Raw genomic sequence first — 27598 nt, 5'->3', positions numbered from 1 at the left:
AATCTGCCACTTAACTCCTGACAACAGTCTGGTACTTGGGCACCTGGTGACCCTCTGGCACTGCACTGCTCACCCTTCCTCAGCAAGTCAAAATCCTGAGACAGGTCTTCCCACCTCAGCACCATCAGAGTGGGGTTCAACAGAAAGTACAAGGCACTGACACAGGACACTGACTCAGGTCACCATCCCATCAATGTTGAAGCAAGTCTGTGCCCTTGAACCACGGACCCGACTCTTCCCACCGCCCCTGCCATGCCGCCTTCTCTCCTCCACCGGAGCATCAAGTACTTTTGCTTGCACATTTTCAGCAATCTGTTGTTTTCACTGATGCCAACTCCCTCCTTGCAAACCTAAATCTTGGAGTCTCCCTATGACTTGCCTTCACAAGAATGCTAATTAGGTCTTTACTACCCCCAGGCTTTCTGAGAGAACACAAGCATCTGCCATGTGCACTCCCACTCCAGCTATGTTTTCCCACTCCAAATCAACAAAACAAGTGTGTTACTCGGTCAGTGACATGCAGAGGACACAGCCAGATTTGTAAGAAACCTGGGAAAGGAGCTGCAGCACCCACCACATTTCACTCTCAAACACCACAAGGAACATCCATTCTCCTACAGGAGACCGTGCCCCTTGTGAGAGGCTGCACTGCCTGGCTCTCTGTGTGCTGGGTCCGAGCTCCAATGGTGCCGAGCTCCCTCAGCACTTCCCAAGGAACAGGCTGCTACCATACCTCTGCCCACACACAGGCTTTCCAACCTACACCATTCCCTTTCCATGACACCCTGGTATTTTTAGCATGAGGTGCACAGAGTGAAAGGCAATCTGCTCCCATCAGCTGGTCACACTCATTACATCCACCCAGAACTGCCCTTCTCCAGACAGCCCACACCCAGGAACATTCAGGTTTTCCAGCCGAAGAACCTATTCAAGGACAGCTGCCAAGCTCTCCGGTGGCAGCAGCTTGTTCCTCCTGTTCATGTTGGCTCTTCACTCCTTCCTAAAAAGGGGGCATTTCCCGGGACCTGGCTGCCCCCAGCTCTCACATAATATGAACAGCCACAGAACAACACGAGGAGGGGACTGCTGCAAGATCTGTCTTCTGCACAGTTCCTGGATGACAGACATGCCCTGCAAATGCTAAGCCCTGCAGGTCTCACCTTCTGGCTCAAATACAACAGAATGCAGCACTCCCTGCCAGACTGAGGGAAGGTGTAATTTTGAGGAACAAAACTATCCTCACACTGAAGGCCCTTTGATGCAGGAACAGGCACCCAAACACACTGAAACAGACAACCAGGCACGTCAACATGAACTAGGAAGACACCACAGGTCTCCCAGTTTCCAAACAGGTAAACCATTTTGATGCTTCTTTTCAGCTTCCCAGTTCAGAAGATAGCTCACAGTCACCACTGCCCACCTCCAGAGGGACTGGACGTTTTCCACAGCTAATCTGTATTGTACTTGGAAAGTAGGGAGCTGAAAGATAAGGGAATATACTCAGATACAAAGAATGTGGCACAAGTGGCTTTAGGGGAAGCATTCTTTAAATGCAGCATTTTACAAGCAGAATAAATCCTAGACCATGTGGCAACAACTGAGCTGCACGCAGCTGCTGAGCCAGCTATCTCTTTCTAGGGGCAAGACTAGCTCCCTGCATAAATGGTTCTTTAAACTTTATAATGCCAACTGCATGAATAGGACTTTTATGGATTCCTACAGTGACGCACAAAGACATCCTCAACATTTCAGAGCTGCTCAGTAAGCCCACACGCTAGCTGCCTTCACCAGAGAGCTCCAACCCCATCCCAAGAGCAAAACTCTTCCAGGAAGCCTGTCTCACCAGGGACATCCTGCTGTCTCCAGGAAGTCAGGATTGCTGGCAAAGTTTGGTTAAAGCCCAAACAGATCAGACTCTGTACCTTTGGTTCCCAGAGGCTGCACCACAACCCTGCTCCACCACCACCACCCTTCTCAGACCACTGCACAGGGTTTCTTTGTCCACACAGTTGTGCCTTTGAAGAGAGGCACAAAAGAAACTGAGATGAGCGTGTAATCAATAGGCCTCACCCTCGCTGCTCTCCTGCTGTCCCTGCCATTTCTCAAAAGGAACTTTTCCTTCCTCCCTCCCCTTCTGCATCATCTTCCCTGGCACCCAAACCAACAGCTGCGGCCGCGCTAAGCCAGCTCTGGCAAACTGCTCTGTGGAGCTGACCCTGTCGTGCTTTGAGACAGCAACGTGCCAGAGCTGGGACCTCTCCACGAGCTGCTTCTGCTGGTGTGGCCAGGGCTGCTCTGCTGCAGCTGTGCAGCTGCCTCGAAGGCGCTCTCCCACCCCAGTGGACGTGATCCAGAAGCATGGCCATGGGAGAGGCTGTGACCCCAGGCACACCACCATGTGTACTCCCTCCTGCTGAGAAGAGACACACAGCTTCAAGGCATGAAGGGAAACAGTCCTGCTCCTCTTACAGCAGCCAGGGCACCAAAACCACCCTGCAATGGATTTCTGTGGCTATCCAAGGAATGCCTCCCCCTCAGTTTACAGCACAAGAGCTTTACAGCCTGCTTCTCTTAAAACTCCCTGATGCAGCCCAATCCCACACCATGTCAGCGAGCAGCTGGCACTTACTCTGCTGTTTCCAGCTGTGCTGCTTCTGCAGAGCAAGACAGGGAAGCCTGTGGTCTTTCCAGGATGCGTGGGAGGCTCAATACTCAAAGAGCATCAGAGACAGGCCCACTACGGGGAAGCATAGAAGAGCTGGATCTCTGTGAAGGCTGAACAATCCCATCTGTCCTGCTGAAACTCCTCAAGGGATGGACACAAAGAGCACAACGACTGAGATAAAAGGTATGTTCTCAAATGCGCCAGTGTGGCTGCAAGACACAGAGAACAGTCTGTACTGTGCTTTCAGGAAATCCTCTCCCTTTTCCATATTCATATTGATCCAAAAACTCCTACATGACATCTCCTCAAGCTCAATGCAAGCTATTACAGAACTCTGGAAACACAGACAAAACCTTGAAGACACTCTCACAGCAGATTTAATGAGGCTGATGGCTTATCCACCTGACTTTAATCTCCCCCGCTTGTCTTCAGCAGCTCTGAGTAACACACACAGACCTTCCGGGACTTTTTCCATGTGCAGAAAAAGTGCCTTTCACTGCAAGACCAGGCTCTCAGGATTGAAATTCAAGTACTAAGGCATACATAAATATGTGGAAATACGTAAGACGGCAAAAGAAGCAGCCGACACCAGGCACATATCACCCAATTTTGTACGTGACAACCAACTGAGCTTGACCACATTCACAGGGAAACCCCATGGCCATGGCGAGGCAGCCCCCCACATCACTCCACAGACACTGAGCTCGCTCCAGGCCCGCTGGCAACGAGCACAGCTCCCAGCTGCCAGCCTACTGCACAGAAACCTGGCAGGATATGTGGGAAATGAAGAAAATCAATACTGCTTGGATTGTTTGCAAATCTGTTTCTACCCTCACCTTCCCGGTCTCACAGAGGACAACTCATTAGGTGTCTGGAGAGCTGCCAAAACCGGATGGGCCTGAGCAAGCGATGCTGCAGTCCTGCAGGAGAGAAGCCTCACTGGCGGGCCCCACAGAGGCGATACCCGCAGCCTCCCTACCCCTCTCAGCAGCCCCCTCCCCAAGACAGCAGGTGAAAGTGGTGCAGGCAGCAGATAAAAAGGGTAAATATAATTCAGCCCAACGTGCACCTGTCCTCCAGACAAAGCCTGCTCCCGGAAGCCAGGCTGTGCCTCTCAGCGCACAAAGACGGGTCTAAATCTGTCTGTAATGGAGCTTTTCAGGCTGACTGAACAGTAATGTTCACAAGCTGCTCCCCTCAAGGGAATACTGTATCCTCCTCACTGCATTACCCCAATCAGAAAGATCAGTGAGCAGCTCAAAGGCAAAGGTGGAAGAGGCACCGCTGATGTGATTCCATTTAGAATCTATCAGAATATTTTATTCCTCCCTTTGAAAGCGACAGATTAGGTATTTCCACTTCTCTTTGAAGTCTGGCAGAACAATTCACACCAGTGGACCAAACACCCCTCAACTCCCCATTCCTCGTGCTGTGCCAGGTACTGCAGATGGGAGAAAAGCCTCTTTGAAAGCCCCCCAGAGTCACCCGAGGCAAAGCTACCTCTGCAATCAAAGGCCAAACTCCCAGCCAACGGGGTAGCGATTTCTCTTCATCACAGCAAGCTTTATTTCCATTCCAGCTTCTTTATTTTCAGAAAGTCTCCTGGAAAATAAAGTGTGGTACACCTCTATTCCAAAAATCTTTCCTTGGCAAGTGCTGGCTTCCCACTTTCTGGCAGACACCGAAATTAAATGCAGCCTTCCCTGTTTATTTCCTTCTTGCTGTGGATATGCACATCCTTGCTGAGCTCTGGAAGCAATTTTTTAGTTAGGAAAAAAATAAAGAAAGATTCCAAGCTCTTTCATAAACAATGGCTGGTGACGAGAGGAAAGACAAGGGTTGGAGAATTTCTCACATTTTATTAAAGCATCTCTCAGTGCAGCACATCAGACAAAAAGAACAAACCCAAACAAACAGATTGAAACAGCTGAATATTAAAATGGCACTGGAGGGATCAGCTGCAGCATCTTTCCATGGCCAAAACCAGAGCCTCTGCCAGACAACTTCACTGAGACACAAACAAGGGTAGATTTTGCTGTTCCATGTACAGAAAGAAGCCTTCTAGAAAGAAGGTGCTCAGCACAGACCCATAATGGAAAAGCAGAGCCCAAGGCTGTTGTACTTGTCAAACACACCTCTGCTGGTCTCAAGTCTCAGGGCTAGAAGGAAAAGGAAAAAAAAAAAAAAGAAAACAAACTTCCCGCACAAAAAGGGAAAATAAGCAACTTTGTCAGTGCTTCCTCCAGCCTCAAGCACAAATTGATAGGATCACGCTGATCTAATCCAGAGGGAATTCCCCTGCAGATTATAACAGTCCCAAAGTAGGTCATGCTTGGGTTTGAGCTTCGCAGCAAGCCCAATTCTGACATATTTCCAGAGCGCGTGTAGGTGCATGTGTGTTTTTTCCCTTTGCCTGTAGCAGCTCGCTGTGCAACACTCATTACCAGAAACCCAAATTAGACAGCAGTGAAGTTTAAGGGCTGGATCTCTGCTTGGAACAGCAAGAGATGGAGCTACCCAAGCCAGTGACCCTCCTCTCCACGCTGTGGCCAGAGCTGCCAGCTGTTAATGGCCAAGGGCATTCCTCCTGCCCGGGGTTTCCAGGGGATTAGGGCTGGAATACCGACGAACCCACACACTGCCTGTAAAGGGGGAAGCAGGCATGGATGTTAACGGGACCAGGGCCATACTAGCCAGGAGCTGAGCTCAGGGGAGAGCAGGGCTGTTCAAACCAGACCTGAAGCAAGACACATTGAGATTCTGGTGTCCACACAGGGTCTCATTCCTCGCTCAGACTCTCCTTTTCCACACCAGCTTCAGCATAAGGAGCTCGTGTGGACACAGCTGCCACTCCTCCCTGCTTTGGCTATTACACAAGGCTGCTTCTCCAAGCTGTAGCTGACTCCAGGCTCACCCTCCACCCAGCCAACCTGCTGCACACTTCAGGCTGGAACAAACAAACAAAACCCAGAGACCTTCACCAACTTGCATTCCACTCAACTACAGTAAGAACTCCTCCACTTCTCCACTCCAGCACCTCTTTACCTCTGCCCTTATCTGGAACACCAGAACCACATACAGTGCATCACAATCCACGTTTGCAATCAGATCCCTACAAAACAAGGCATATAAGCACAGCAATACTTTTGATTTGTCAGGACACAAGCACATCCCTGTTATCCCTTCATCACCCTTGAACAGCTACAAAACAAAACACCCACCCATACCAAATTGCTTTTACACTCATGCACTCAGAGCCTTTCCCATAACTTCAATTTCAGATCCTCCCAGCTGTCACAGCACTTGCCTCATCCTCCAAGGACTACAAACACAGGCTTTCTTCAGGGTCCTGGACTGTTTATGTGCAGAGCCAGGAAGAGAATTGCATTTGCTGAGGCTATGAATGATTTATCATCGCACTGAATGCGAGAGGAGCGGGGTCCCAGGGCTCGCTGCATGACCGGAATCTCACAGGCAGGCTGCATCTGCAGAGATGTTTGTGTGCACTCTTCAAATCATCATTAACCAACAGGACCCTCAAGAGGAGCATTTATTTCCTTGGGATTGTAAGGGAGATGGCTGCTGAGAAAACAGCTGGGCAGGATTTAGCCCCATTATCTCCGTCTATCTCGTTCTGCTCTCCCGCCCCTCCACCTCTCAGTTTAGTTGGGTACAAAAATAGAAATAATAATGAAAATTTAAAAAAAAAAAAAAGGAGAGGGAAGTGCAGTACATAGCACAGGCCAACTGCAGGTCACAGCTCTGGTCAGCTCATGCAGCTGCACAGGGCAGGTTTTATATTTCCAAATACTTCCCCCCCCCGGGGGTTTAAGTACTCATCCCATTCTCCAGATAATTTGCGCAGCACTGTAAATGCAGGTGTTATAAATAAACAAAAATATGCCCATGCAGGCACACAGCTTTCATCCAGTAAAACGGGCATCAAGGATTCTTAATGAAATGGTTTTGCAATTCCCAGCAGTTCTGCGTTCTCTGGAGACAGGGTGATTAAACAAATACACAGAGCAAGAGCCCGGCCTTGACTCCATCTATGGGAGTTTTGTCACAGAGTGAAATGAGGCAGGAATGCCATCCCATGGACCTCCCCCAGACAGCTACACAGGCCGTAATTTAATACTATGCCTCTTGTTACGTGTGTGATACCAAGAGGCAACCATATTTAATACGGTGCTCTGTGTCTAGGGATAAAGCAGGATGGAGCCAACCATCAATCACTCGGCTTCTCTTTCCTTGTAGGATTATACAGGCCAACCCCATGGCTAGGAAGTATTTATAAAGTCTTCTTTTAGTTCTAGATACTGCAGACTTTTTTATAGTTACTATATTCTTCTATATATTTCCATGCACATAATCCTCACCTCAAACCCACTCATTAAAAAGAGTACTGCTCCCTTGAAAAATAGCCCTCAGATTACCCACAACTCACCCTCTCTCCTTCTCAACAGCTAAGAATGCCATCAGTCACCCCAGCAAAGGCTCCCTGCAACCAGGGAGAAAACTGGAACAAGGAAGAGGGAGGACCAGGCAGGGGGTGGGTAGCCTTGGAGTAAACCTCCCCTATTTACTGTACCCCCTGCACTGCACTTGAATCATTTCCTCCTTCTTCCCCAGGCAACCCATGGATCAGATGCATGGAAGTACAGCAATTACCCTCTTCAATTACCCTAATGACTCAGCAAGAATAAACTGTTTGCAATGGAGAACCCTCTTCTTGCCTTCTCACCCCTCAAAGCCAAACTCTTCCTCCATCATCCACAGCTAATCTATGAAATCTGTATGCTCTGCAGACCAAAAGCACTGCTCAGCAGCCAGCTTTAATTTCCTTGAGGTCCTCCAAAGGCAGCACTGTGGCTCAGACACAGTTACCCAACACTGCCTTTGGAGGCTCCACTTCTGTCCCCCTCCCCAGCTCACAGCCCACGTATCACCAAATACAAGCAGCAAGAGAAGGAAGCAGGGAAACTTCTCTGCAAAACCATCTCTTCATTTCAGGTTTCTTGGATGTGGTGCAACACACCAGTCTGGAAAAGAAATCCTCACTCCCCACAGCCTATCGAGCTTTCCAGGGCTGTTTGGAGAAACAGCACCAGACATCAGCTGACACCAGCAATTACATCCAAATAGCAGATACAAGGTCTGTTATCGATCTGTTCCTAGAGGGAAGGACAAGCTATCCAGTAAAAAGGGGTGTCACGTTATTAAATTCTGAAAGGATAATAACCCAACACAGAGGGCACAGCTGTTACTGGTACACTTCAGGCTTCGTTTCCAAGCCTGACAGGGACCAAAGATCATCACAGCGCTTCAGTGTTCAGAGACAGGCCTAGAAATTAGAGGAATAAATTAACACAGCCATATCTGAATTACTGGGCTGAGGGGGCTGCAAGTTCTGCTGGCAGGAACTGGCCTGGTGCTGCCAGTTATTCCCAGCAGCTGCTGGGAACCTCTTCTTAGCCAGTGCCACAACGCTCAAACACTTTGACCTCTCCAAGCTCTGCAGCTTTGCCCCCAGAGCAGGAGTTCTAACAGCCCAAACACTTGCAACAGCCCATGGGAAAGGTGCAAGGGAGGTTGTCTCCTGCAGTAACCTGAGCCAAACATCCTGGTGAAGAACAGAGAGCTCTGTGGAAAAGCCCGGATCAATTTTGCTGCGAAAAAGAAAACATGGCTCAGGGTAAGCGAACAAGCCACAGCCTTTCAATATCAGCAACTCAAAAGAATGGGAGAGTTTAACCAAGCTGCTGCTGAAAAAGGAAAAAAAATCCATGAAGAGTTATCGATTTTTATGAGCTTGGAGTCAAGAGATCCATAAATTATTCACAAGGCAACAGAGATGGCAGGTTTCTTGGACATTTCAGTGCCTCACTGCACAGAATTACGAGCTCAGATCATTTGGCCAGACTGTCCCACAACTGAGCCTTTATAAACAGCAACAGTGATATCCAAAAGGGGCCTCTGGATGTGTGACAGGCCATTGCCCCGTTAACAGCTTGGAGGATATGCCAGGGGCTACAGGCAGAGCCGGACAGACAGAACCACAACAGAAAGTGGTTTCAGAGCATACTTTGGGAATTTTCCACCCCACTGCAGACAGCAGGTCTCCCTGTCTGCATTAACAAAATTACAAACATAACACCATGAATTAGAAGTGAAATGCACTCACATCCCTGCCCAAATAGACTGGCCAAGGAATCAAAGTCCCCCCAATCATCCTGAAAGGCATTTGGAAATCAAGGTGTAAAGAGCACTACAGATACCAGGATTTATCTCAGATGTACGTCTGGGCAGAAAACTCAAGCTCAAGAGTTCTGTGAGGTACTCCCAGCTTCATCACAAGCCTCAGGTGCAGCCTCTGGCAACTCATCTCTCCAGGCCCCCTTGTAAAATGGAAGGCAACAGTTCTCCTCCTGTTGCAAGGGAAAGGCACTGATGCCCCCAGATACAAGAGCAGCCAAGGCCAGGCAGTGCCTCAGATTCTGAGCTCATCTGCACAGATCCTCAACAGCCAACCTCCAACACGAAAAAACGTGGCCCCTTAGATTTGCCACACTCAAAGCACTGCAGACACCTGGGATTATCCCTTCACACAGCCAGAAAAGCATGGGCTGAAGAAGTGCTGCTGAGCCAGCCAGCAGCACACAGCCACTGCCTTCCACTGGCTCCAGTCACACCAGTCCCTGGTCCTGGCTGAGATCTGGGGAGTCTCCGTTGAACCTAAGCTAGGTAGGACTCCAGAGCACATAAAAGACCTCAGCACTGGAAAGACTCTTGTTTAAAAAGCAGTGGATTGGAAACTTCAGACTGAGGTAAGTTTTTATGAAACCTAGTGGGGGAAGATCAGTATGTTCTTTTGTAGGTAAATGCAGTCACTGGAAACACTAGAGCAGCAGCTCAGGAGAATGGTTTTCTGTTTACCCATGCCATCAGAAGCAGAAGTAAGAACAAAGGCAGCCGTCCTCACCCACCACCCCAACGCAAACCTAATCCAGGATTTCGAGCCTTTAACTCACAGAAAGAAAAACATAAATCTCCCTGTGCTTGTGCAGAATGAGCTGGAGGTTTTAAAAAGTGCTGCTGGAAGGGGAGCCAGACATTTGTCTTTACCCTTTCCAAATCCAGGGACTTGGATGCCTGGCCACTTGCCCACAACAGCACCTAAGCCCAAGGCAGTGGTGCAGCTCTAGACACCCAAATCCCCAAGTGTGCCAAGTGTGAGCCAAGTGTGGGTTTCCAGCACAAACCCCACATCCTCTGTGGCAAACCCAGCAAGATCCTGGAGGCACAGTGATGAGAAGGCTTTCGTGCTGAGCCGTCTCACACTAATGACCCCACAGCAGGATCTGGCAGGCAAAGGCAGCCCCCAGATTTAGCCAGCGCTGCTTGAGTTTCAGATGGTGCAGAACAGCACATTGATCCATTTATCGTCTGTAGGTTTCCATGGAGACCACAAGTCATTCCCCACCATCACCACCCCCCTGCAGACCCCCCCACTGCTTTTCAATTGATAGCTGGGCACTGGGGAAGCATTTGCAGCACCGTGGAAATTAAATCCACACCAGAGGAGCAGAGGATTCAGAGCCGACACAGCCAAGGAACCTCAGCTTGAGGCAGTCTGTCCTGCTCCTCCCCACTGAGCAAGTCCAAGCAACCAGGCACTCCAAGCCCAAGTACTACGGGAAATTAACAATAATAAAGTGGGATTTTAATGCCACTCCATGGGTTCCCCTCTGACAGTTCTCACAAGGTAGCAGGGAGGAAAGACTTCTATCTCTGTAAATGCATGTGCCAAAACAGGCTTTGGAGTATCCCAGAGGACAACACCACCAGAGCAAAGCACCAGGGAGTTCCCATCTCCCCAAACAGGGTAACATCCAGGAGGACAGCAGTCCTCTGCTTTCCATACAGCACATCCACTTGTGAAGGATCACCGCTGATCCTTCACTGAAGGGAGCAGAGCATCAAGCAACTTGTGCACGCTACGAGCGGCAGGATGAGAGTGGGTGGATCAAACTCCAGCCGCCTGCTGCTGGAAAAAGCCATTTCTTGGTCTGTAGAAGATACATGAGCCACCAACTCTGGGGGCAGCAGAGCAAGGCCAGGCTTGAGCATATCCTGTAATCCCACCCTTCAGATACACGTTGCCCAACCTCTCAGCCAGGAAGCAGAGAAAATACCTGACCTGCCTTTGGGGCAAATGTCCCAATGGGGTGCACCAACGCTGCCTTCCCACACCTCCGCAGTCCAGGCACCCCGAAATATTCAGGTGCTGTTTACTAGAACCAGATAGTATCACATTTCCTTCCTCCTACCCCATGTAGGATGAAAAAACACCACCAAGACAACCTGAGAAAAATTTTTCACACCTTAGTGCTTAGGGTTTGGCTTTTAACTCCACACACAGCCACTCGAGCAAGTCACCTGCTTAGTCAAAAGAGCTGATCCCATGTAATTCCCTTGCATTTCAACAAAGAGCTGCTGTGCAAGTGCTGCACTCCTTAACAGCTCATTCCCTGCACACACAAGTGTGAAAACTTGGTGCTGGCTTTACCTCAGGCTCCAGAACCAGATTACCACAAGCACCTTCTAGGAGGCCAGAGGACATGACCTTTGTGCCACGCACAGAGGAAGAGGTGGTGTCACCAGCCCCCCCAGCCCGGTGGGCTGCTGCCAGAGGAGCCCAGCAGCCAGAACCCACCCCAGGCGCTGGAGCATGAGGACACAGGGCAGGTGGCAGAGCACAGAAAGGCAGCTGCAGGCTGAGAGCCTTCAGGGAAACTCAAGAAGCGTGGTGTAAATACTGTATGCGCCTGGAGCCAGAAAGCTCAGCGAGGGCTGTGTGTAGCATTTCCTGAAGGTTACCTCTAATAAGTGCTGTCAGCTTGCCAGCTTTTGACTGTCTGCTGAGTCCTTCTGTGGGAAGCACAGCGCGGCCCAGACCTCTGTGGCATTGTCACAATCTGTGACAGCAAGAGCTCAAAAAATAAAATTCCTCCCACGCAGCACAGACAAAGCAGGTGTAGGACACCAGGGCAAGCAAACCCACTGCAACCTGGCAGGATGGAAAGGCTCCTCTCTTCTTCCTAATGAGTGGTCACAGAGCTGCTTGCTGAGCACTGTGCATCTCCCCCTCCACAGGGAAGGCAGCAGAGGCTGATGGAGGGAGCCAGCCCTGTGCACCAGGGCAGGTGAGCAGGTGGCCCAACCTGTCCTGCTCTGCAGCCCTGCTGTGCACGCAGCTGCTCAGCCCATCCCGCGCAGGCGCATCCAACGGGATCAGCGGTGGCTGTGATGCTCAGGCCACTCTCCCCCAGCAGCAGTCGGGGTGCTGCACCACCTCCCTCACCCTTGTAGGGTCCTGGGTGCTGCATCCGCCCTGAGCCAGAGCACAGCAGTACGCATTTGTCTGCATTCATTTTCTAGCTGCCACCAAAGACATTATCCTGGCCCTCCCTACTCATTTACTTTTTCCAATGGGAACAGACAAGGCATCTTCATCTATTCCCAGGTGTTTTCTGGTTGTCAGGGTCAAGTTTACTCAGAACTTTTGAGCCTTTCCAGCCCTGTGCTCACAGCCCACTGGGGAAGTGGATCTGCTCTCCGCCATTCTTCAAATCACCTGCTGAGCTCGGTGTAACACAAGAGCTTACAACCAAGCAATGAGTGGCACCAGTCTCTCCAGCAAGGACACCAAGCTTTCCAGCAAAAGCAGAAAATGCCCACGGCTCCTCTTGCTAAGCCTTTGCTGCCCTCCACCTCTACCCCTTTTCTTTTTTTTCCAGAGGACAGCTCCAGACACAGCACTAAAAATAAATGCCAGTGGTAAGCAGACAGTACACACCAGATAACAAACACTGCAGTTGTGAGCAGAGAAGAACCCAGGAGATCTGTCATTCCAGTTTCCAGAAGAGGAAAAAAAAAAAAAAGCCACAGTTCAAGGCCGCTTTGGTTACGTAAACTTCATTTCCATGTCTTTTATCGCTGATAAGATAAGCCATTGCTCAAGTTCAAGTTCTGTATCAAGTAAACCATGATAATCCTCTTAGGAATTCCCCATGCCCCAGCTTGAACAGACCTGCAAAAAAGAGCTTAAGGGGTTGCCTTCAGCTTAAAAAAAGAAACACACAAGCACACAGCCACAGACTTATTTATAACGTAGGCAAATTTGGGGCCTAGTATAGAGCACTGGAGGCTTATACAGCTCTGTCTGAATAAGGGATCTACTTCTGCCCTAGTTCATAAATGCTACAAGCTACTACTTGGTCATGCATCGCTCAGCTGAGCACTAGCCTGGAAATGACTGCCTTCCAAGGAGGATTTCTTGCAGTGATAGGAATCCAGAGGCTCAGACCCCCAGAAGAAATTAAACTGATTCACAACCAGTCCCACACACTTTCGCCTGGATTAGAGCAACAAGACTTTTCCAGGCAGCTGTGTTTTTTTGGTTTATTACAGCACAGGATAATTTTATATCCTTTACTGCTGGTAGCAGAATTACAGTGATTTTAAGCAATTACTGCCCTGCTTCGGGTATAAGATGTTAAACTCACTAAGACCACCTCCTCCTGTACTTCACTGTCAGAACATCCAGATGCAAAACATCACAGTCTATATTTGCTGAGAGGATGATTTGATCCGATCTAGCAACTGACTATATTTACTAACCACTTAAATATGCACTCACACACCCCGCACTGTAACACAAAAGGCCATCTCATAAATATCTGATTGCAAGACAGATGACAGCAATAAGCAGGCACACAAACTCTTGCCCTCCTCTCTGCTGCTCATCATTAGGACACAAATTACCTGGGCCAGCAATTTTATCACAGCATCTTCCAGGGAACCGACTTAGCCTGAAGGCAATGAAGGCCAACATTTGAAGCTTAACACTTTACTTCACAGGGCTGCATCTGGCCACCCCCAGTGCGGTTCAGCGACGTGCAGCCACACGCGGGAAGGGCACAGCATTAAGCCCTTCTAAGCCGGTGGCTGCCAGAAGATCAAGGCACAAGGCAGTGGGTAACATCTGAAATTGGTGCTTATAATGTAAATTTTCTTCAGGTCTACCTACTTCCTCAGCCAGCCCAACTGGCTCTGATACCCACAACAGTTTCCAGCTACCGTGACTTTCATCCCTCTGATAGCTTCTCCCCATTAGGGTCTTTCACACATCTCCTGAGTATTTTATGACACTCGAACTAAAAGATGCAGCATATCAAACAAAACACATCGATCTCCTTCCCACCAGCAACTTCAAGATCCTTTAGCACTGACTGACAGCCCACAATATTGTGGGAAAGGCTGTTTTCAGATCAGCTGCTGGAAAAGCTCTTCCAAGGTAGCAGCTGAATTCAAATCACACACCAATTAGCTCAGGGGGATTTGTATGTTTTTCTTTCAGGAAACTTATTTGAAAACAAAACAAAGAGATAAAAAAATTGTTTAAATCTCATTAAAATATCTCAAACTGTGTCACAGGCATGCCACATTTTCTGCTGAAGAAAACAGGAGCAGCTTTAACCAGTTTCACCCCATCAGACGGAGTTTTGTCCTTTAAACCCTCTTGCTGTGTTCCCCCACCTCCAACAAGACAACACAGAGGTCCAGAGCAGCTCCAGACCTGCTCAGCATCATGCAGCAAGTAAACCCCTGTGCCAAACTGCCTGGGTCTGTCCGGTATCGTTCCCACAAGATGAGGTTTTCCACACTGCTCTCCTTAGGCTTTCGCCTCTCGCCTCAAGGCCACATGCAGATGACCGGGCTTTTTCTGAAGCCAGTGCCAATGAGGCCACTGCATTCGTTATCCAGCAGGATAATGACAGAGTGCAATTCAGTCAACAGCAAATCCTCCCCAGGGAGATGCCCTCTGACCTTCCCTGAGCTGGGGGATGAACGCAGACAGCCAGATCTCAGACAGGCGGCAGAGCTGAGTGAATAATTCCTAATGAATCCTTTCATCTCTTCTTTTGTTTTGGGGAAGGGAGGGGGTGGGTGAAAGGAAATAGTTTGGTACTATCCACCAGCAGAAAATTATTTTCTAGAGCTACCCCAAATCACTGTCATCTGAACAACATTTTTCATGTCTCTGCACAGTACGTGAGCACAGAACACAGGCTGCTCTCTGCAGAGAAGCCCCTCGTGCAGACGGCCAGTCTGGGAGAGGGGAGCAACAACCAAAGACACAGCAAGAGCAGGGATGCTCCTGGAAGCCTCGCTTAAAATCACCCTTAGGCAGGCAATTAAAAGTTAATCTAAGATATCCATTAAAACCACATTTTTGCCAACGAAATTCAGTTCCACTGACACATCAGCAAACACATGAAGGGCAAGAAAGTTCATGAAATAAGGCCCACAGAAAGCCAGGATCTTACCTCTCTCCACCTGTCACTCAGCCCTCACTATCAATTTTCTCTCATTTTCCAAGCCACAAGCTGTAAGGATAACAAGGATGTGATAAAAGCAGATTTATTTTTTTCCCCAACAAAAAGAAGCAATTCTCATTTCTCCAGTGTGAATTCAGCTGTAGAATTCCGTTTAGCAGCATCTCCTGAACACTCCGTGTCACCCAAAGGTATCACAGTAAATAAGGGTGGAAAAACAACTCACAACTCTTGAGATCTCAGAGCTGCTTTGCAAGCTTTCAGTCATTTATACAGCACCCTGGCCCACGGGCACCAGTCCCCACCAGTTTTAGCTACACAGTTTTTATCCCCATCTCCCAATCAATCCTGAAATCAGCCAAGTCTGAAGAATTCACTTCCAGCTGCACCAGCATTTACAGGGATTTATCCTCAGCAAGCCCCACCTCATCAGATTGTGGGTTATACTGGGAACAGAAATCACACGGAAGGACCATGGTGGTAAGATGCTCCCGGCCCCATTCCCAGACAAATGAACTGACATGAACCTACACACTTAAACAGAGCTTGGCTCGTGTATTTATATAGATGCCAAATCCCAGGGATATCAATGACAATCTCCTCCCCAGTAAAACCTGATTACAGCGCTGGACTCTCTAAAGCCCCCATGCCACCTCCCTCATCACCCCGGACATCATGGGGAGCAGCCAGCAAACCCCTCCAGGTGCCCAGCACAGCAGGGGTTGCAATGCCAATGATTAAGCAGATCTTCAAAGGAAGAAAAACAAGAGTCCTGGTCAATGACTGACCAGTGTAATAGCTCAGGCTACTATCATGTGCTCTTCTCACAGCACATTTGTTTGCTGGGCTGCCCAAGAGGTTTCTAAGGGTCAAACACGAGGTCATCAGCTTTGCTGAAAAACATAAAAAGCTGGAACTGCAAGTAAGGAAGGTCCCAGTACTTACAATTAAGGCTAAAAAGACATGAAAATGCAAATCCTCTAAGTTTAAACATACCAGAGGCAGCATCAAAAAGGAGAAGGAAAAAAAAAAGGATCTTATCGTTTTTAAAGATCAGACCTTCACAATATTTAGTAATCCACATAAAATTCTGACCAGCCTCAAGGACCAAGAGTGGCTGTATAAAACAAAACCTTGCTTTCAGGCTATTTTGAGAAGCACTCACAAGGTTTATCCCAGAAACTGCTTTCTGCCTACTCAGATTTCTCAACTGAGCCAATCACATGGTGTTTCGATGGACTGCTGGAGACACTCGAGAATAGCAGAGCTGCCTGCCGCTATCTGCCTGGCACAGGGTGGTTTTTAATTGAGGCTGAACTCTTAAGTCCCTGCTGCAGTCTGCAGCTCCAATCACTGAAATAATAATTAAACCCAGGAGAAACAGTGCAAAGCAGCAATGCCTTCAACTAGCACATTAAGATGAGGGAACCTGAAGATGTGCACAGACATCTCCAGGATGTGCTGTTTTGTTTCACGCCTGAGGATTTCACAGATTTTTAAACAGGAAGTCAGGGTGGCAGAGATCCTGCAGTACAGAAACAGGAGAGATGCAGGAGAGCATCCACTTTCACCCCACCCGGTCCAAGGAGGACATCAGAGCAAGTTTTTTCCATCTAAGTTTGGGACCTTCCTTCCAGGGGAATCTGAGAAATTACCAAGAGAGGGGAATGCAGGGCAAGAGAAGCACCCAAGACATCAGACCAATTTCAGCCATCGTCCCCAACTCAAACTGACCTGTGAAAGAAACCGGTTAAAGAAACCACTCAGAAAAAGTCTGCACTGGCTGTGGAGGTTGCTGGCAGATCAGACAACACAAGTTCTGCTCTGAAATCCGAGGGGAGAGTCTCAGCCTGGAAACGACTCTCCATTAGGTTAATTAGTCAAGTTGGATGCATCCAAGTCGGTTACCATGGCCACAGGAACTGAAGAGTAACGCTTTACACACATTTCCCTGGGTGGGACTTGGGACAGGGAGCTCATCCAGCCCCTCCAGGCCCCTCGGCCGAGCAGGGAGGCCGGACCCTGCCATGCTGGGCTCTGTGCCAACACCCCCATCCTGGGCTGGGCTGCTCACAAATGCTTACTGGAACTGCTCCTCGTCCATACACCATAAGGCTGCTAAAAACAGCACCAGAGCTCAACCAGGTTAATGACACACCAAGAAGATGCATTTGCGTGTAGAAATGAACAGAATGCATGCAAGATGTGCCCTCCACCTGGCTTTCAGTTGGTTGGGTTTGAGCGGGGAGAAAAACCAAAAAGCTCCTCTGTATTCTCTTAAAAATTCAAAGCCTATCTGTCAAAAGAAGTGACAGAAAGCTGTCCATCTCTCCAAACACCATGCCAAGCACAGCTGAAGCTTGTCTGTCAATTTCCGTGCCTGGGAAGAGACCACAGCACATTAGAAACAAGCAAATATTTTCAGTGTCATTAGTTACATTATGATCAACATCATGTCAGTTGCTTACAACTCTACTCTGCAGCACACACTCACTCAGGCACTAGCACACATGAGTAAAGTCTCCTGCCACTTCAGGAACAGCAGCAGATTTAGAAAAGAGTGGGAGAGAAAAAGCAATTTGCAATTCAGCAAAGCTCCTGTGGCAGAGCGGTTTTAAACTCCCCTGGGAAAAGGACCCTTTTCTCACTCTCTGTTCATCAGGTGCCTCACTGAGCCAGGACTGATGCCTGCAGAAGCTGCCACAGCACACAGAGGATGGCATCTGCCCAACTTTGCTCTTCATCAGCTCTCTGTGGACATGCAGGGCCACGGCACAAAAGCAAAGACCACTTGAGTCTCCCGGAGTGCACAAGCGACATCCAAGGAACAAAGGTGCTGCAGCAGGCAGTTCACACAAAGCAACAACAACGTGAAAAACCCAAGCCCTGCCACAGAGGAACATTCCCAGTCACCACTCTGAACCAAGCACTTCATTTCCAGCTCACAGAAAAGGAGCAAATGCCACAGACCTTCCCAGGTACTCAGACCACGGCAGAAATGACTGAACTGCTACAACACTGCCTGAGCTTGACTCCAAGCTGAAACCACTGCTGCTGCTGCTGCAGGAACACAACAGAACCCTACCTGAGGGTCTGTATCACCTGCTGCAAAATTGGTTGTGTGTCCCATGCTTGAGAGAGACATGTGACATGGCTGAAAACAGGTCTGTGCAGAAGTTTGGGGAGAATATCACCCCCTTAGAAGGGAATTTCAGTCCTGTGACATTTACTCCTGAAAAAAAAAAAAAAAAGGCTTGAAACACAACCAGGTTGTGTAAACTACAGCCACTCTTCCCTGATTTCTGTGTCCCCTGGCTCCACATCCGTCCAGCAAAGCAGTGCTGACTTCAACAAAAACATGACTGCTTGGTGAAGACATTCATTCAACTACTCAGGTCAGAAAGAACAGGAGAGAGACGCACCATGATAGGAACACGCTGAGAGGCCATGAGGTGGCAAACTCCTTCAACCAGCACCACAACCAAAGTCCCCCGATCTCAGAAATACTGCTGAAAAGAAGTGAGCTAGATGCTGTGAAAAAGGCAGCAGGAATCACCGTTCTTGGACAGCCCCAACCCCATCAAGAGATACAATTCAGCTCCACCTTTTTTAGAAGGTTAATGTTCAGCTATTAGTTCCCCCCCCCCCCCACTTCTGCACATGCCTTAAGTAGTTGCTTGATTCACTGTTACCAAAAAACTGGGAGATGGCCATGTGACAGGAGCAGAGAACATGGAGAAGACCCATTTGCCTCTGTAACTAATTCTTCTGCCTTCTCAACACACACCAAATTGACTTGGGCAAGGCTGCAAGGCAAAGCTGCTATATTTATTTACACAATTTTTTTCTGCTGGTTAAGAGGCTTTGTAAAGCAGATTGCAAATGGCCAAGACAGCACAGGCACCTTTATCAAGTTTTGCATAAACTGGAATGAGTGAAGAACAGCAGGGAGAGCAGAATTCCTGCCTGTGTCCTTTACATTAGATATTTCAGCCTCGATTACCTAAGAATTAATTGGCAAAATGCTCAAGAAGTTCATAAAGGCAAGTGTGAACACTCACTTATTTCTGGCTACAGCGTTCTTACCCTAGGGATCAGCCTCTAAAACAAAAATAAGTACGTGTAGACTGCTGATCAGGAGGCAGGAGAGTGCCTGTGTTAGCCAAACACATTTAGTGCCTGGAGCAGCAGCCGGGGAAGTCAAGGCTGAGGAGTCGTGCACGGACACGTTCTTCCTGGAACAGCCCCACGCCTGCAGCCGTGGGCCTGACTCTGCACCCATCTTCCAGCTCAGCCAAAGGTTCAAGGTGTTTCCGCATAGAACCAGGAACTAGAGCGAGGCAAACACAATAATACATTGTGTGGGGACTGAAACCTCCTGCTGAGAAGAAATCCACAGACATTTAAAAAGCACAACTGAACAAAATGCAAAAAAACCCAAAAAAACCCACAGATGGAGCTTAAAGCTCTTGTCCCATTGAACCAGACCAGAACTCACACTGCCTTTGGGAGGTGAAACAGGAGCAACCAGGGTGCTTGTGTCTGCCTCTGCAGCATGACTCCTCCACCTCCAGGCAAAGCAAATCCCTTATTTCTCAGCCTTCTCTGCTGTTGGCAGAGTTTAAGGACATTCACAGAAGTGCGTTAGATTTCACGAGCACCAGTCTCGGTGGAGAAGATGCAAACCTCAGCTCTCCACAGTGAGAGAGTTAAAATAAAAACACAACCCTTAAGGTACATGCTGACTTCTCTCTTTACTTCTGTTTCATAATGCTGGAGAAAACCCAAAACCCTGCAGTGTTTCTCACTCCAACACCACACAGCCCTCAGGAACGCTGCTGGCAGCTGGCTGGGTCCTGGACCAAAACCACAGCAGCTCTTTATGTGCATCTCTAATCATGGCATCTCAAGACACGTAGACATCAAAAAGCAAAAAAAACCAAACCAAAAGAAAAAAAACCAAAACAAAGCAAAACAAACAAAAAAAAACAAACGAAAAGAAAACCCCACCCCAACAATTTTTTAGCAGCAGCCCTGTCAAGTTATCAAAAGTAAAGCCAAAACTAAAACCTAGAAATGAAGCAAAAAATAGAGAGGAAGAAGAAAAAAAGGGCTGGCTGACACCTCCTATACATGCTGTCAGCAGGATCATTTGCTCCAAAAATAAGGATGCTCAACACATCTTAACTGATGACATGACAACTGTTTCACGGTCCCAACACCGGAGTTGCATAAAAACCTCCAAATACCCATTGCCTTGCAGCTCAGTAAAAAACAAGCACTCATACTCACTTAGAGCAAGCAACAGACACCATGTGCTGCTCCACAGAATGACTTTCAGCTCTTCATTTCCACTCAAGCATCCACTCGGGCTGCAGAGAAGCCTCTTTTTACCCCTCCACTCTTCGCCAGTCACGCTCAGCAGCTCCAGCCACAAGCCTGCTGCTGAGCTGGCTGCCCAGGTGCTGTGCCCACAGCATGCAAAAATACCACAACTGTAGCTCTGGATCCCAAACAACTCCGCAGAGCAAGCGCAGAAAGGGAGCGCTACTGACTCCAGGTCCCCCCCAGAGAGCAGCAACCAACCTCCTGCAGAGCCCGGGTGTGCTCAGGCTGCCTCATCAGCAACCCCCGAACAAGCGACATTTAAGACTAGAAAGCCTTAAATAAGAGTTCTGAAGGCTTTTTCCACTGCCAGTTCAGAGAGTTTTCCCAAAACACTGAACACACAGATTCCTGTAATGCAGACTTTGCTGCACTTTATTTCTTTGACAGTTTTTAATCACCTCTGGTCTAGCATTTGGAAATTATTATTCACACACACAACAGGAACAAGGCTGCAGGGAAAAATGAATTTCACTGGCCTGCCTGGTTTTGTCTGTGGACACCACCTCACATATTACCAAATCAAAACAAGCCGGCCAACTTGAGCGTGAGGGGGAAATGAAAGGGCAGACCGGTGACCTAGAAATGAAGCTGACACTCTGGCATGAGCTTGAAACTCCGCAGCAAAGGGGGGGCGGGGGGGGGAAAAGCTGTAACTGCTTTCAAGATGGAGCTTGAAAACTTTATTAATGGAATTATACTATATGGCACCCACAGACAAACAAGGACTTGATCAAGGAAGTCTTTCTAATAGGGAAGAAGTCATCCCCTCTGCTAAACACAAGAAACCCTTATGCCAAAGAGGGGACATAGTTATTTAAGGCTGAGATGCAGGAAAAACACCCCTACCAAACGACTGGAGAAACTTCAGAGCACACGGTTCTGGTCCAAGCACCACAGCTCTGTTATACACCCAAGATTTACACAGCACACGGTGTCACAAATCGCATCATGGTAACGGCTCGAGCTTGAGGAGGTAGTGGACAAAGCCTTAGGGCTTCAAGCAGTGGATCAGGAATGCCACAGTCACGTCTCAGCACTGATCCAATGCAAACTCACCCTGCCAGGTGTAATTGGTTCAAGGAGGGTGTTAACAAGTTACCTTTGTTCTAGCAAGTTTCAGGCCTGAGCGAGTAAGGTCCGTATCACCAGCACAAACCGACACAGGATCCGCAGCTCCCTCCGGCAAGGCTGACACGAGAGGTGCTCATGAGCCAACATCCAGCCTGGACTGTGCGTGCACCATCAGCTAACCCGGGTAAATCACTGGGGACTCTCAGCCTTCCAAAAGCAGCTCCTTGCAACATCAGACCAGAGAGATCACGCGGCCTCGGCAGTAAACACTAACGCAGAATGCTTCTGCTACAAGGGCCAGGTGCTGCCACTGATAAACCACGGGCTCACCGGGGTTTCTGCAGCACTGCAGGGATGGGTTTGAGAAGCTCGCAGAGGCCAAAGACTGAGCTATTTATGAAGTGATCAAGTACCATGCAGCTGAGATCTGGTCCTATAAAAATTTAGCCGCTAGAGTAATTTTATAAGGTTTTAAAGTATTTTCAGAAGAAAGCCAACTTTCCGTTGTTTGCCACAGCTTGTTAGAAGCCCACACATCCCGCAGCATAGAGGAAAAGACACCCTCCACCCTCTCCAGCCAGCACTGCACAGCTGGAGGCACAGGCAGATTTTCAGATGGCTTGACTTTGCGTGTCATCCTACTCACCAATTCAACTCTCCCACCACATCCCACTGACACCCAAGCGCAGGGTTCTGTCCTTCACCGTGCTATGTTGCAATAATCAGGCCCCAGCTCTTTACACAACCACCTAAGCCTCCAGACCTTGCAATTAAACACTCCCTGAGGAGGATGAAACCTGCCCACCTGGGAGACAGCAAGTCCTCAGGGACTGATCACAGACGATGGGATGATCTGCACCAGGAACCTTCCCAAATCCTGTCATCCTCCACCCACAGGCTGACACATTTCTTTCCTTCTGCCTTCTTCAACACAAAGACAAGGAAGAGCACACTGCAAACTGTTCTCTTGCCCTAACATGCACAGGACAAACCCAGACTGTGTTGTTTAGGAGGCTGGTAGGCAACATTCAGGTACCAGCACAGAGCACCAGCCAGAGCCTGCAGAAAACAGGGTTTAGACGACGTAGAAGTCCCAAAAACTACGTTATAGATGGTCACTCCACTGGAGTATTTATTCAGTTTACAGCCAGTTCCCTGAGCAGGCAGGGAGAAGCACACCCAACTGGAAGAGTTAACTTCCTACACATTTGGGCCAAAACTGCATTTCTGGACCGCCATTCCATCCAGTGTTACGCCAGGGAAACAATGCTCAAAAAAGATTACATGGAGTGGTATTATGTAAATAATTCTCTTCCACAATGAAAGGATAAACCTAGACTGCTTGGTTAGTTATTAACCCAGGAGCCAGCACCACAGAGAGGAAATCCTGCCGGCTCTGCCTCCCTCCCTCAACACATGCACCACCCACCCAGAGAGCCACAGCCGGGCCTGCAGCCTCTGGGGACAATACCCACACCATCCCCGGCCTCCCCGCGTGCTGGCACTCTCCCTCAGATCACCTCCCATAGGAGGAAACTATTTGGACCCCACCACATTGTCTCCTCCCAGGACAACCCCGCTCCTGGCCTCATCACTGCTGCCAAGGCTCAACTTGGCCCCTTTCCTCCTTGTCATCCTCCTCCCACTGCCAGCCCAGGACACGAAGGGCTCCCTGCACTTTGATGGGAACATGCTCCTCGACACATCCCTCCTCTTGAAGGCCTTCCCTTCCCCTCACAGGCTGAACCCACTGGAGCCTGCCTTTGCTTGCACATCTCCCTTCTGCCCAGAATAACTTATTCGACCTTTCTGCCTCCGTTTCTCCCTGCAACCTTCCTCCTGCCTTGGCCTCACGTCTGAATGCTTTATGTTTGTCGTACGATTTTAAATCTGTCAGCAATTCATCCATCTGCCACCTCCTGGGTTTTTAATGCCGCAAAACGTTCTGGGATACAGCCCTGCACAAACCTCTTGGTGGAAAATTAAGCTGTACCTCACTCAGAAACCAAACTGGCTTTGAGATCATTTCTTTCCAAGGTGCTGGGCTATTTCAAAGACTGGCTTCTTCCCTACAGCAAGCAGAAAAGCCATGATGCTATCCGGTCTAAAATAAACATTATGGGAGCGGCGATAAGGGGAAATATTTCAGCTGACTAAGAGCAATGTAGGTTCAAATCCAAGCATAAGCTGATATTGCTTGTAATTTGTTCCCGAGCCAAAAACACAGACTGGGAGTGAAAAAATGGAAGGCATTAAACAACAAGCAGCGTACTCAGCGACTCTGAAAAACTTCAGCATTTCCATTTATGTTATTATTTTTTTAAATAACCTTCAGTTTCACGGATCATAAAGTTAATTTGGAGCAACTTCCCTTCTCTGTAACTAGACAGAGCCGCTATCCTTTACATTCATTAATGTTTGCTCAGTGCTCCGCAGCTATAAAGAGAGCACTAACCATTATCAGCATCCTCCATGCACCCAGCAGGCACATAACGCTGACTGCGTGCTCTCCCTGTCCCCTCCCCGTGCCCCAGATCCCCTCCAGCCCTGGCACTGTGGTAACAATCACAGTCATGGCCACCAACCTCCATCTTTACTGCTTTTCTTTCAGTGCCAGTCACCTCTCCCCTGCAGGCAGGGCTCCTCTCTGGGCCTCTCCAAGCCAGATTCGGATCAGCAGCCGAGCACACGCTGTTTGCAGCAGGGTCTGCAGCAATCAGTGCCTCTTCTTGCCTGCCCAACCCCAGCCAGGTCACATTTCCCAGCTCCCCACCGTGAAGGCGGCAGGAAAGCTGCTACCATGTGGGCACTGCCTGCTCACCAGAAACATCCCCTCCTGGGGCACCCTGCTCACCTTTAATAAGGAACAGTCCACACCCCAGAGAGACTCCATCTGCCAAAGGCAGGTTGGTAGGAACGGAGAACTGGTGGCCTCGAGAAGGGAAGTGACAAGTAGGGTGGGCAGCAGGACTGGGGGTGCAACCCAGATTTCTCAATTCCCAGCACAGTCCCGCTGCTGCCTCGTGCTCAGGTCAGGGATCACTTCCCAAAACTGACAAATCACTCATTTCCTTCTGCTCTTCTGTCCTCCTTCCCTTCCTACCAGATCCATCCCTCACTGACCAAGCTTTTACAGGCACTTTCATGCCCTCTATTCTGGAGCTCCAGCTCCCTCTTCAATCCTCTTTTTAGGAAGCATCTCTGCTCTAGTCATGCTCATTAAATTACACACATTTCCATTTTCTACTGCAAAGATCTATCCCTTGACATTTCAGGGCAAATCGGAGACCTCAAACACCTGTGTGCCAGCACAGAAATAGCAATTCTCCACTGCTTTCCTATGTCGATACACAGCAAGGGCCCTTCAAAGCCGTGCAGGAGCCTGTGCCACAGCAGCCTAGATGAGAATCCGTGACCTCATGATGCCCAAATCCTTAAGCAGCTGCAAAAGCCTCAGTCACTAATCAGAGAGGCGACCGGGTGCTGCTAGACCTCATTTCCAGCTCCATTAGAGCTGACCCTGCTCTCCGTTGAAAACTCTCAGCGAAGACTAAAGCGAGCCACGGTTCCTACAAATGCAACTGCACAAAAATAACAGTCCTCTTAAGAACACACTGCCCTGGATTTCCATCCTCATGCACCCCTGCAGCCAGCCCATGGTCTGCATTTGGGGACCACTGCTCACAGGCCCAAAACCCAGGGGGGAACCAGCACTTCACCACTGGGAGTAACAAGCCCTCGCACTGAACAGGCAAAGCACTCATGGAGAAAGAGACTCTTCACCAGCTCTCCAGCAGACTTGCTCTGACACATTGAACTTCACATAACCCCAACAGCCTCGGTTTTCTGACTTGTGAAATAACCTGGTCAGAACAAGCCATTGGGTTAGGGATGGGGAGTACTGCACCCCAAAGGCCCTCTCAAACCCATTCCCCTTCACAACTGCTCACATCAGCCACCCAAAACCCACCTCTGAAAATTTACAGATTTAATCCTCCTTTTATACTCACTCATCTAGAAACCAGCAAGATCCTAAACTTTCCTCCTCCCCACAGGGCCATGAAGATGACGGTACCTCAGGCACATAAATTACAGCTGGCTTCAAACGAGTTTCTCCCAGGACAACCAGATTGCAAAAAGGACTGTATTTCAGCAGAGGCCACTAAAACCAGAACCAGCAGTGGGAGCAACACTTGGAGCCATCAAGGGGACAAATAATTCACAGCCATGTCACAAAAGATGAAGATATCTCCTATGACCCAGTTCCAGCTAGCGCAGTCCAGAGCTGCCGTGGAGATGAGAGGGTAGCTCTCAACACGTGCAGCTATCAGAAAAGTTACATACACACCATCACTGCCAATCATAACAAAACTGCCTTCACCAGAATGGATCTCCTAATTACAAGACGTGAACACGGCCTGAACCAAACCCTCTTTGGATTTAGCGCAGGATGGCTCCAGGGATTAGTACAACCTCCACTGGAGGCAACTTGGTTCAAATCCAACCACAGCCATTAGCAAGTGAAAGATAGTGCCAAGCAGCAGCTGTTTGGTGGCTTGCATGAAATGAGTTTATGGTTTCAGTGCAGATCCTGTCGCAAAAAAATGCCAGTCACCTCCCTGGAGCTCAAAGGTGTGAAGGCAGAGGCACCCACCCATTCCTCCAATGCTGGAGATGCTGACGTGGGAGGCGTTCCCACACGGGCCCGGCACCAGCTCCGCAGAGCCAGCCCTGACCTCCGCAGGGGTTTCAGAACCAGGTATGTTTTGCAACTTGGCAGAAACACACAGCTAAGTAACAGAAACCACCACCCACATGAAGCCAGAAGAACAAAGTACCAGTGTTTTCCTGCCCCAGACATGTGCGTGCCCCCATCTCCTCTCTCACACCAAAAATAGCTTCTACGTTTTCCCTTTTGGCAACAACAAACCGAGGTTTGAGCACATTTGCTTTCAATAAACTAAACACGTTTTGCAAGAGTCTCTCTCACACTGAAACTTACTCAACTAAAGTTATAAAATGTTTGTCACATGCAGAACTTCCCTCCCGCGGCATCGTGAGACTCAACCCCAACACACTGTGCAAGCCTTGCTCACTGAATTCCTCACCCAAGGCACAGGTCTTGCACAGAGCTGGCAGACCCAGGCACACAGGAGGCTTGAGCTAAATCCCTAAGTCACTCAACGAGTCAGCACTGAAACTCAGAGAATTAAGTACGGTTTCATTAAAACCATCCAGGAATGTACAGTTTCACTAGAGCCCTTGTCACCACTTCCAGAAGAGAGGGAAATGCTCACCCATTTGTCCCAACTCACACTGGTTCCCTTTATGAATCAGTAGTAGTACCAAATCTTTATCAGTAAAGTACATGGCAAACTTAAACTTGACCTTGTTGATAAAAACCCAATGCTAAAAGGAAAATGGAAATGGAAACACTCTCACCCCATACACCCAAGGAATACCAGTGGAACAGTATCACATCCACCAAACTGATTAAAAATACCAGATTCAGCAAAACCCTGACGTTTTCAGGTATCCAGAGTGCCAACCTTTGCTTCATGTGAACACCGAGGGAGAGGTCGCAGAAAGAGTTCAAACCATAAATGCCTGTGAACCAACGGGTTAGGAAACACCCACTGCACAGATCACCTCCAGCAGCACTGTCCTCTCTGAAGCACATTCTTCAGCTGACCCAAAACACAAAGTTCAGGGAGCAGACGCAGCCTCCAGGGCAGGCAGCAGTGCCTGCAGGCATGCTGGCCTTCCACAGGGTTCAAAGAGCTGGAAGGAGGGATGGGTTTGTTGGGTCAACGCGGCCCCGCGCCCCAGGCAGCCCCAGCCCGAGTCCTGCAGGTTTTGCTGCTTCAGTGGTGTTGGCAGCAGCCCACATGGCAGGCAGCTGCCTGCACCCACTGCAGCCTGCTCTTTGTGCGTTGTCAGGGCAAGGGAGCAGGAGGAAGGACCGAGGGAGAAGAGGGAACAGGAAATTATAAGAATCAACAGAAAAAAAAAAAGCGATCACTCCAGAGACCGCAGCTGGGGTTCAGAGAAACGTGCACTTGTTGCCTGCAGA

General features: G+C 48.9%; 1 protein-coding gene across 6 annotated transcripts in view; it reads right to left on the bottom strand.

Annotated features, from left to right (window-relative positions):
• Nucleotides 1-27598, bottom strand: part of NCOR2 (nuclear receptor corepressor 2) — a 228483-nt gene that overhangs the window by 200088 nt on the left and 797 nt on the right. The gene's annotated exons all lie outside the window — the stretch shown is intronic.

The sequence above is a fragment of the Coloeus monedula genome (genome assembly GCF_965178545.1).
Source record: "Coloeus monedula genome assembly, chromosome: 18".
Taxonomy (NCBI): domain Eukaryota; kingdom Metazoa; phylum Chordata; class Aves; order Passeriformes; family Corvidae; genus Coloeus; species Coloeus monedula.
The sequence above is the reverse complement of the archived record's forward strand: the minus strand, read 5'-3'. Positions and strand labels throughout refer to the sequence as shown.